Source organism: Gavialis gangeticus, unplaced genomic scaffold (assembly GCF_001723915.1).
Source record: "Gavialis gangeticus isolate Ggan-Ray unplaced genomic scaffold, GavGan_comp1, whole genome shotgun sequence".
Taxonomy (NCBI): Eukaryota; Metazoa; Chordata; order Crocodylia; family Gavialidae; genus Gavialis; species Gavialis gangeticus.
The window spans coordinates 12,735,341-12,745,122 of NW_017728991.1; the positions used below are offsets into that span (position 1 = coordinate 12,735,341).

At 49.9% G+C, this 9,782-nt stretch overlaps 1 long non-coding RNA gene across 2 annotated transcripts in view; it reads left to right on the plus strand.

Annotated features, from left to right (window-relative positions):
* The first annotated feature begins 5,430 nt into the window (after positions 1 to 5,430).
* Positions 5,431 to 9,782, plus strand: part of LOC109297571 — a 7,172-nt gene continuing 2,820 nt past the window's right edge. The window contains exon 1 of one of the 2 annotated variants that reach the window (XR_002097355.1): positions 5,431 to 6,088. This is a non-coding gene — a long non-coding RNA (uncharacterized LOC109297571). Of the gene's footprint in view, positions 6,089 to 6,994; positions 8,342 to 9,782 lie in introns of those variants that run through there. The other variant, XR_002097356.1, reaches the window with a different exon arrangement.

The following is a 9,782-nucleotide window of genomic DNA, read 5'->3' on the forward strand; positions in this document are numbered from 1 at the left end:
CCCCCCCCCCCCCCGGGGTTGGTTTCATGGCTCTTTTTTGTCCACGCGCTGTTCTAGACTTGAATATCACCCCCTGGATGAGCAGATGGGCCAGCGCTCAGGGACTTGCAGCATAATCAATCAATGCGTGCCGCTGGGGTGGAATGGAGACGCCCATCTTGCTGGCACTTTCTCGACTCGAAGGGTGGCACAAAATGGTAATCTGAACATTTTCTTCCATGAGCATCCTGAGGAAGATGTTTACAGTTGGTTTGCACGGTGCTGGACCTTGCGAAGAAAAGGCAAACGCTGTCATTGATGCGTGGGCGCTTGGCAGGATCTTTCTGAACGGTGCGGCTCAGAGTTCGTTCTGTTATAGATGTCGCTGCAGTCCTTAAATAACTGCATCGGTCAGAAGAGAGCTGACTTCAGCTCTCCTTGGCTTTGTTTTACACCCCTGGCTCCAGGAGGAAGGCCAAGTGAGATTTTTTTCTTAAACTTTAAAACGGTCGTATTTCACAGCGGTCTGGCCCCTGGCGCTATGCAATCTGGTCCGTGGGCTATGGTCTTGCACCCTAGATTGGGCATGAAGGGTGGTGCGGGGCCTGATCCCAGGATGTGGAGCTGAGAGGAGTTGCTGCGGGGCGCCAGAGCCCAGTGCCAGCGGGCAGGGCTGGGTGGAGGCAGCTTGGGACGCCACAGCCTAATCCAGCCACATGGATAGACCCTGTGCCACTCCTTTGGGCTGCGGAGCCAAAGGTGGAGCGAAACTGTCTTGCACTCCTGGCTTCTCTTTAGCTTTTGTTCTGGGATATTCAGCTTCAAGAGGGCATTGCTGTTTTGGTGACAGACGGTCACGATCACGGTCAGTCCCATCTCTGACGGGTTAGCCGATCACAGAAGACCGCTAGCTGACCACAGGCGTACACGGATACCACCAAGGAGCTGCTAAGCAAAGATGTAAGCACTGACGCCAAGTAAAAGGCTCTGTGCATTGGCTGAAAGCAACTTCTGCAACATGGCAAAATTTAGCAGAAAACCATTCTTTCTGGAAAACGTTTTATTTGCCGTTTTGTTTTCTTAGAGTAGGTGGCTGCCTATTTTGCCTACACTCCAAGCCAGCCCAGATTCAGTACGGTACATGCCTAAATTGCATCTCTGGCCATGGGCATACCTCACTGGACTGGGTTGTGCCAATGCCCTGCTGGGGCTAAAACCCAGAGGTTCCTGGGTAGACGGTCTTGTCCCTCTGCTCGGGGTCAGATTACCCGCCACATTTGGCATCAGGAAGGAGTTTTACTTGGTTGTCAGATTGAGGATGGGGGCGGGGGGGGGTTGCCTTCCTCTGTAGCAGAGTTGGGGGAGGTCTGTCCATCTTCCTTGCACCTGTGGGGTGCATTTTAACAGCTCTTGCAGCACTGAGACACGGACCACTGTTGTTCCCCTTGCTTTACCTGTGGCAAGTTGGGGTGCTTTTGGTGTCTTTGGCCAATGTGCCAATGTACAGTTGATTGTATAGTTTTAGCAATAGGTCAGATGAGGCTTTGTACGGGATCATTTGGATAGGGATGATTCTGCCTGGAGCAGGCTGGACTAGATGGGACCACTGGAGGTCTCTTCCAGCCCAACTTTTCCATGATCCTGTGATGTGCCCCACATATGCCCTTATAGCACCACAAAAAATGAATGACCATGCATTCAGGTACAAAACTTAGATCTGCCATTTTTTGGTGTTGAATCCTCTGTCTGCCCCTTCCCCCCAATTTCCTGTTTCAAACAGGAACTTCATTGCAGTGCTGCCTGCAGTGTGTGGCCCAGTATATATAATGCTACGGGAGGCTGGTGTCTTCTTGAACCCCCCACCCCCAACTTCCTAGAGCGCATCACTTCTCCTCCGCTCTGGCCCCCACGGCTGTCAGGGTTGCTGCTACCCTGGTCGTCCACGATGACGGCAACAGCTGTATGGGGTGGTGGGCAGAGAGGCAGGGAGGAAACCACCCCATCAGCCATCGTGTGGGAGCAAAAATGGCGAGGGAGGGCACGAGATGCCGACAAAGAAAGGAACATGCGATCTGCTTTGTGTTTCAGCATGCATTGTTTGCGTTCCAGCATTCAGCGGTATTAGGTCAGCCAGAAGAGCCAGAGTTCAGAGCACAAGAGGGAAGGCGAGTGGTGGCAGGCTGTAGTCTGGCGTCAGGTAAACCCTCAGCTAATCCTTTCTTAGAGCCACTTATGTGAAAGAGCATGTCTCCCTACTCCAGAGAAAAAGAGCACTGTGTAATTAAGCACCGGTGAACTCGACTGGCAGTTCAGTAGGCAGGCTTGGCTGGTCACAAGAAGGACCGGAGGGGGTAGGGTTTTAGCCCCACTAGGGGAGTAGCTCTTAAGTCACCTGCTGACCTGAAGTGCTTGGCGGCCTGGTGATGGGCGTGGGATAAGAGCTTAAGAACCCGTGAGCACTAAGTGAACTCACCACTGTGTGCCTCGCTGCCCGCCACGTTAACCACGTTGCATAACGCGCCCTTTATGGGGAAGCTACCAGCTCAAGGCTTTGCAAAAATACTAAGGATATTATTTTTATAAAAGAAGGGCATGACAGAGCATTACACCAGGAAGCTGAGTCCTGACGCTCTTTTTTGTTGTTCGGCTCTGCCACCTGGTGGCAAAGTGTATTTTTACTCATTGAGCTTTTATTTATTTTCAGTCAGCCCCCATCTTGCAAGTCTCCTTTGCACAAAAAAGGTGGCCGCCTCCTCCCCTGAATGTTTGTGCGAGTGACGTGAATGCACTTCGGAGTTTTTTTCCACCTATGCCTTATCTCTATGGGTTGTTCCAGATGTAAAAGACATTCAGCCTTCTTACAGTTTGGTAAAGTCTAAGCGAATACTTGTTTTTATTTCCCAAACTTGCCCGTTCCCCCCCCCCCCACACACACACACTATTACCCTAAGCACACTGGCTCATGCCAGGATCCTGGTGGTCCATCAGCTGTATCTACTGAAGTGGAAATGCATTAGGAGCTGTTGTGAGTGCATTACTGGGACCAGCTGAAAGTCAAATTCTAATGCAAAAGCCCACGAGCTAAAATAGCTACAGTGGCAGCAGAAGCCCAAGGGAGAGAAGTTTGCTAGCCAGAGAAGTGGGCAGGCATGCAGGCTAGAAAGGGCTGTTTGAGAGTAGGACGAATTTGGCTTCTATTCCTTGTCCGTGATGTTGAATTTCTGTGTACCCTGCAGCAAATTATTTCAGACTTCTTTTCCCCCACAGTGGTTTCTGTTTTTAGGTATTTTCGCTTGAGATGTCACAACACTCAGAAGGAGAAAGCACCCAAAAACATCCCAGCCCTAAGAGGAAAGGCCCAGAATCAGTTCTTTGTACTTCAGTGTTCCTCCATCCATAAATTCAAGAGACTCTTTCCTGTTTCTCTTGCCCTCTCTCCCACTCTCGTGAAGCTCACTTCATGCTTGGAAAGAGGTTTAGTGTTTGGATACAACATGCTATAGGCACAAGGATTATAGTTTCATAGTTGTTAGGGGCTGGAAGGGACCGTACAGATCATCGGGTCCAGCCCCGTGCACTTGGGCAGGAAAGACTGCTGGGATCAGATGAACTTATGATGATGAAATATTTCTTTTTTTTTTTAACTTGACTTTCTTAATGTGAGAAGAACCATCTATAGTAACTGAGAGCAATGCCAGCCCTACCCCATGTGAATAAAAAGCACTGGCAGGGAAAGGTAAGAGCTTTGGAACGAAACAGAAGTAGAAACCTTGCGTAAATTCCTCAGCGGTAGCAGGAGCTGAAGCTAGAATAGAAAGGCTGGAGTTAAAAATAGTTCACAAGCAAGCACTGCAGTGATTTAATTAAGAGAGAACAATGTTCTGAAGAAATAACTACAGGGAATTAAGGGCACAAGCACAATGGGGGGGAAAGCCTGCAAAATTACAAGCGAGGCTATAAACGTTGCAGTGACACTCCCCCAGCACAGGCTCATTTTGCAAGGAGCCCCCTTTCAAGACCGGGAGTGGTGCAGAGCTGGCCCGGGGAGCCCCATCATCTAATCTGCCCCTCCCTGCTGCTGGCCCTGGGTCTTGAGTTGAGCCACCCACCAGAGACAGCATGTGCTGGACCGTGCTCAGGGCCTGGACAGGCAGTGCCCACTCCTGGACCTGACGGGGCCCGTAGTCTGCACCCAGTGCCTGCTCTGGCTGGGTCAGGATTGCACTGCACATGGTGCCTGCTCCGGCTGGTCCAGGCCACAAGTCAGACCTGGGGTGAGTCCAGGACACACCGCCGCAGGTGGTGCCTGCTCCAGCTGGTCCAGGGCAGGTGCCACATGCAGCCCGGGTCCTGGACCAGCTGGAGCGGGCACTAGACCTGGCATCTGTGCATGGGCCTGCTCCAGCCCCCAGGCCGGCACCATTCATCCAGCCCACAGCCTGGCCCTGCACCACCACGAGCTGGCCGATGTGCGAGGCAGTTAGTGGCCCTGGCCCTGGCGGCTTCCCTCAGGCTCTGCTGGAAGGAGAAAGGGGAGTGTGGGGCTGATGCTGCCCTTCCCCAGGGTCTGGTGTGTGCCAGTGGCTCAGGCCATGATGGGCACCAATTACAACCTGGGCGGAGATGCTCACGAGCGGGGCTCAGCCATACCCGTTCTGGGCCAGGTGTGCCCTGGAGGAATCGAGGGGCATCGCTGGGCCACTAAGGGAGCCAGTCTAACTCCCCCTCCCAATGCCTCTGGGGGCCCTGGGGCGCCCACTCCTGTCCTCCCATAGCACAGGGAGCCAGCGAGCAGCCTCCTTTGCCCACTGTGGTGATGGGGGGAGAGGGGAGGGTCTAGTGCTGACCTGGTCCTGCCTGTGGTGGGGGTGGGAGGGCAGATGAAGCAGTTTTTTACAGGGTTTGAAGTCAGTGGCTCCCAGCCCTGGGCTCGTCTTGGACAGCCCTGGGGTGAGCTAGTGGCTCACAGGTGCAGGACACCCTTGGGCGATGCTCAGGGCACCCCAGTTGCTGTGGCACAGGGTTGAGACTCGTTGGCTGTAGTCGACTCCAACGAGGCAGCCCATGGCTTGGCTGACTAGCACCAGCAAGTGGCACGGTGTCAGCCTCACCCGGGTGCTGCCCTGCCCAGCCACGCCGGGTGGGAGTCGGCTGCGCAGCTACAACCAAACCGAGCAGCCTGCGCGTTGCTGAATCAGGATCAAGGCTCTTGGGCCGAGATATTCAAAAGGGGCCTTTTAGAAACCATGTTCCTGACTCTCGATTCGTCATGCCGGATGGGCAGCGCACAGCTCGCCCCAGCTGCCCGACGGGCCAAAGCATGCTGTGGGGATCAGCCAGAGCACTGAAATGCTCTTTATTAGAGGGGTTCAGTCACTAAAACAGGCGGCCGAAGACAGGGGCGGATTTGCTCTCAGGGCTGGTTTTGGGCTCAGTGCAAAGGCAAGTGGATGACACGAGGGCCCGTGCTTTGTCAGCTTAAGTCATCCACTGACATCTGGCCTCAGGAATTCATGAAACTTGAAATCCAGGCCCCTCTGGCCCTGGTTTTGAAAGCTTTAGTCCCAGCCTCCCACCAAGCCTTTTCCCCATCGCTGGTGTTTATTCCAAGATGCTTGGGCAGACTGTCTTGGTCGTGGAGCAACCACAAGCCACATTGACCGAACGACATAAAAAATGTGATTTATTGTGCCCAAAATGCAGGCCCCATGCTCTTTGCAAGGCAAGGGTAAGACAATGGAAGCCATTGCCCCAAAGACTGGAATCGTGTCCTTTTGTTTTTTAATGTCAAAGTAAGTGTGACAGCAACACCAGTTTGCCCCCAGTTACCCTTCCTCTACACTACCGGCACCTTCAGGCAGGCTCACGTTGCTGGCACGCGGCGGTCCAGGACAGAGCGTGCTATCCCAGCAAGAACTCGCTTGGCTGATGAGTCACCACCACTTCTCTTTCTCACACAGGGCCCGCTCAGGTTGGGCGTGGGTGTGGAGCCGTGCTCAAGTGGTCTCTTGGTTGCTAGATCCCAGCGCAGATAAGGAGATTCTCACAGCTGGAGAACAAGCCGTGCGGTTAACATCAAAGAAAGAGATCGGGAGGATGATTAGGGGAGGTACAAGTTACAGCGACACGGTTCTGACAGGTTTGGTTCAAGTTACGGCAGCCAGGAATCCTTCCCAAGGCTTGGGAGTCTCATGCCGTTGGGACGGCAGTACAGTTTCCCATGGAGTCAGGCCCTTGAACGTTCAATTTGTTCGAGGGTCTGAAAAACTCCGAATGACCTGGCCGCTTCATTGACGTGTTACCATCCAAAATAGACTTGGACCAAATCTTAAGAAAAAGCCGTTGCATATGCATGCACAGACCTGGCTTTGCTCAACTGTCACTGCCTTACAAACCACTGTAAACCTCATGCTTTCTAATAGCATACAGTCACTTTTACATGTTTGGAAACTGTTACAAAATAGAATTTAGTGTTTAGCACGAACAAATTTGTCTTTGCCACCCTTCACTCAAAACTGTTGTTGCATGTGCAGAAATTCAGCTACAATGCTGCATTATTCTAAGGGTTGTATGATTGCACGTCATTGTGTAAAAGTTCTTTTTAAGTTCAGAAAAATGCTTTTAGTCGCAGTGTTTGCCGAATACTGGTAGAGTCAGATTTTCTTATTTTCTTACAAAATTGCAATCAGGATGCACACAAGCGCTCTTTCCTGCCCAGGGCAGGGGGGTCAGACGCAATGATCTACGAAGGTCCCTTCCGACCCTAAAAATCTATTAAATCTATTAAACTGCAGCATTTTGGGAACGGCGACCTGGTTGCAAAGAGTAATTCTGGCCATCGCTGCAAAACATGTTGGTGTCTTTATATCTTAAATCGCTCGTAAGCCAATTAGATGATTAGATCAAGAGTATGTGATGCTCTTAAAATTGGTGCGTATAGGTTACGTCTCAGGCTAGCAGTTTTGTACCAGGGGCCATGACATTGCCTTTTGTAACATTCAGTGGCAAGAGCTGACAGTCTACAGTGATTTGCCATTGTATAGTGGCTTGATTGCTGTCTTGACTGCATGCACAGCTAACACAGGCTTACCTGATAGCAGTCGTCCAATTAATTAAGTATGCTGGTAGCAACCGTAGGTAATTAGCTAGTTTTTATGGGCAAAGATGCATATTTTATGCTGTGGGGCAAATTACTTGCATTTTGACATCTGAAAGGTTAACTTAACCCAAGTATAGGTGACAATTTCTGTTGTGCTGTTTAGCACTGCCATTGTCCTGCAGTTTGTATTCAGGCGAGAGACCTATTGGCTCCCACAGTTTGAGCGTGAGGATAGTAGTAGTAGGATTGGGTCCTACGTTGAACCTGCACCAACTGCAAAAGACTGTGCTACTTCATTTGGTGGCGTCTGTTGGAGCAGATTATTTTTAAAAAGTCTAAAAAAATTCCTATAAAATAGGATTTAGCCAAGAAGCTTACTTGCCAATCTGCTCCTTTTAAAGACTGACATGGTGTTCCTACAGTTAGACACAGAGGTAGCTGTTTTTGTTGGTTCAATTATCTTTCCTCTGCTTTTTTATTTTCAGTGCAGAAAATGTACGGAGAATTCCCTCCCCGTTGGCTTTTGTTTCCTCTCCCTCCCTGCATTTAGCACTTCCTGCATCTTGCTATTCTTCCAAGTGCTTTGGGCTCAAAATACACTGGTACAGGTCTTGTGATTTCTGCAAGCTGCTGCAGTTTTGAGCTACAATTAGATAAAATCTAGCTTTAGCTTTTGTGCGGGAAATGAGGAAGCCCGTTCTGCTTTAGTACTAAGGTTTCTCTCCTCTTCCCCCCCGCCCCTGCTGCCTGACCCCGTCGCCACGTTTTAAACATCCTCTACAGTGGAAGAAAATCAATGCTAAGAAGTGAGACTTAAACTTGCCAGTTGTTATGAACTATTTGGCAACTCCACCATTCCCTCATGAAGAAAACCAGGGCGTTCCAGACAACCGAGCGGCATCCCAGAAGGAAAATACTTGCGTCTCTTTGGCTTCTCCGAATTAAACTAGTTCTTGTTCATCAGCAACTTGGCTTGACAGCTTACACACACCCACATCACTGCCCAGCAGAGATGATTTTCCTGCTTTGGACACTAATGAACAGCTGCCTAGGCCTACCCCACCAGCAGCCATCGCAGCACCAAAATGCGCGCTGCCAGGGTCCACAATAGTCCCATGTGTCGAACCTTTATGTCTCACCAGAGAGGTCTCTTTTCTCCAGTATCATTTAAACACCCTGTCCCTCAGCCACCAAACAGCTCCTCAACTGCTCCAACTTTTCGGCCATTTTTCTTCACTGGAACTTTCCCATATAATATGCAAGGTAAAGCAGCATCGTTTTCCACAATACTGCAGCTTGTTGCCACATTGTTATTGCACATTTGTGTTATTAGCTGAGAGCTGAAGTGAGGGCGTGCTTCATGCTGCTCTACAACCATCTCCCCTCCACCCTTGTCTTGTAACGGAGGGAGAAGTGGGCTGCTGTGATGGCAGGGGGCAATTTAGCCCGTCTATAACACTCACACCCTCCTAAATAAAAAGATCGGCCTATTTCCGCCTCCCTCTCCAGCACTGTCAATTTAACGAAGTTTTTTCTCCTGAGATCTAATTTAAATCTACTTCAGTTTAAGCCTGTGCTTCACATCCTACTCAACACAGTCAACCTTATTAACCATTTCTGAACAATTTAAGGTTTTCTGGGCCTAAAGTTTCCAGGCTAAAAATTTCAATTTAAAATCTCAGTTCCTGTAACATAGGATGTGAAATGTAATGAGGCTTTGATAAACCAGTATAAAGTGTAACTTAGTAACAAAACACAGCTCCAGGTTTCCAAGTTGCTGTGTGCACCTCCTAATGTATTTCTGCTGCCCTCCCTGCTCTCCCCCCTGCGAAGTTCATTGCTGTTGAAATGAAACCCTTCATCAGCATTTTAAATCAAGTCCTCCTTGGGTACGCTGACATAAATCCAGAATTCCTCTGGTGAAATCCATGGAATTAAGTCTCAATTTACTGAGCAGACTGTGGACAATTACATGTTGTTGCAGCCTCTCAGAAATAGGACAAATATTGCAACTTCATGATGGTGCTCTGCAATAGGTAGTGTTTAGTTAGAAAAGCCGATTAAAAATGTGCTGTACGATAGAAACACTCCACTGTTACCTTAATCCTGAATTAAGTTGTGCACACAAGTTGCAACCTAGCAGACCCCAGCCAGAATTTCCAGTTTGCCCCTCGTATTCCCAATTCCAAACCGGGCTTTATTTGTTACTCGGCAGCAGCACTGCATAAGGAGGTCACTGATCTTTTTTAGACGCAGATTTACTATATATGCTTAATGCCATCATTGAACCGGTCTAGGCACTGTTGCTAGGTCTCGGTCTCCAATTCCAAAAAGACCCTTCATTCTGCAGGCCGCTCCATGCTTGCGCAAGCCCCATTGGAGGCAGTGGGGTTCCCTGCAGCCACAGACACGTGGCCTGGAGTGCCTTGTATGATGAAGGTACTAGCGTTCCTTTTAGATTAGCTTGCCGGAGGCTTGTGCAATGCCTTTGGTGGACAAAGCATCCACCTGGTAAAATGGTACTACTTTTCCCCCTTGAGGGCTGTCTATGGAGAAAGTTACACATGTGAACAGCCCCTAGAATCTCACTCAGCCCCTGGTTATTGCACCAGCAAAAATCTTGAGTTCAGATAATAAATAGAAATCCTCCCTCAGTTCCAGGGTGTGTTAAGTGATTTCCACTCCCCCCCCCCCCCCCCCCCCC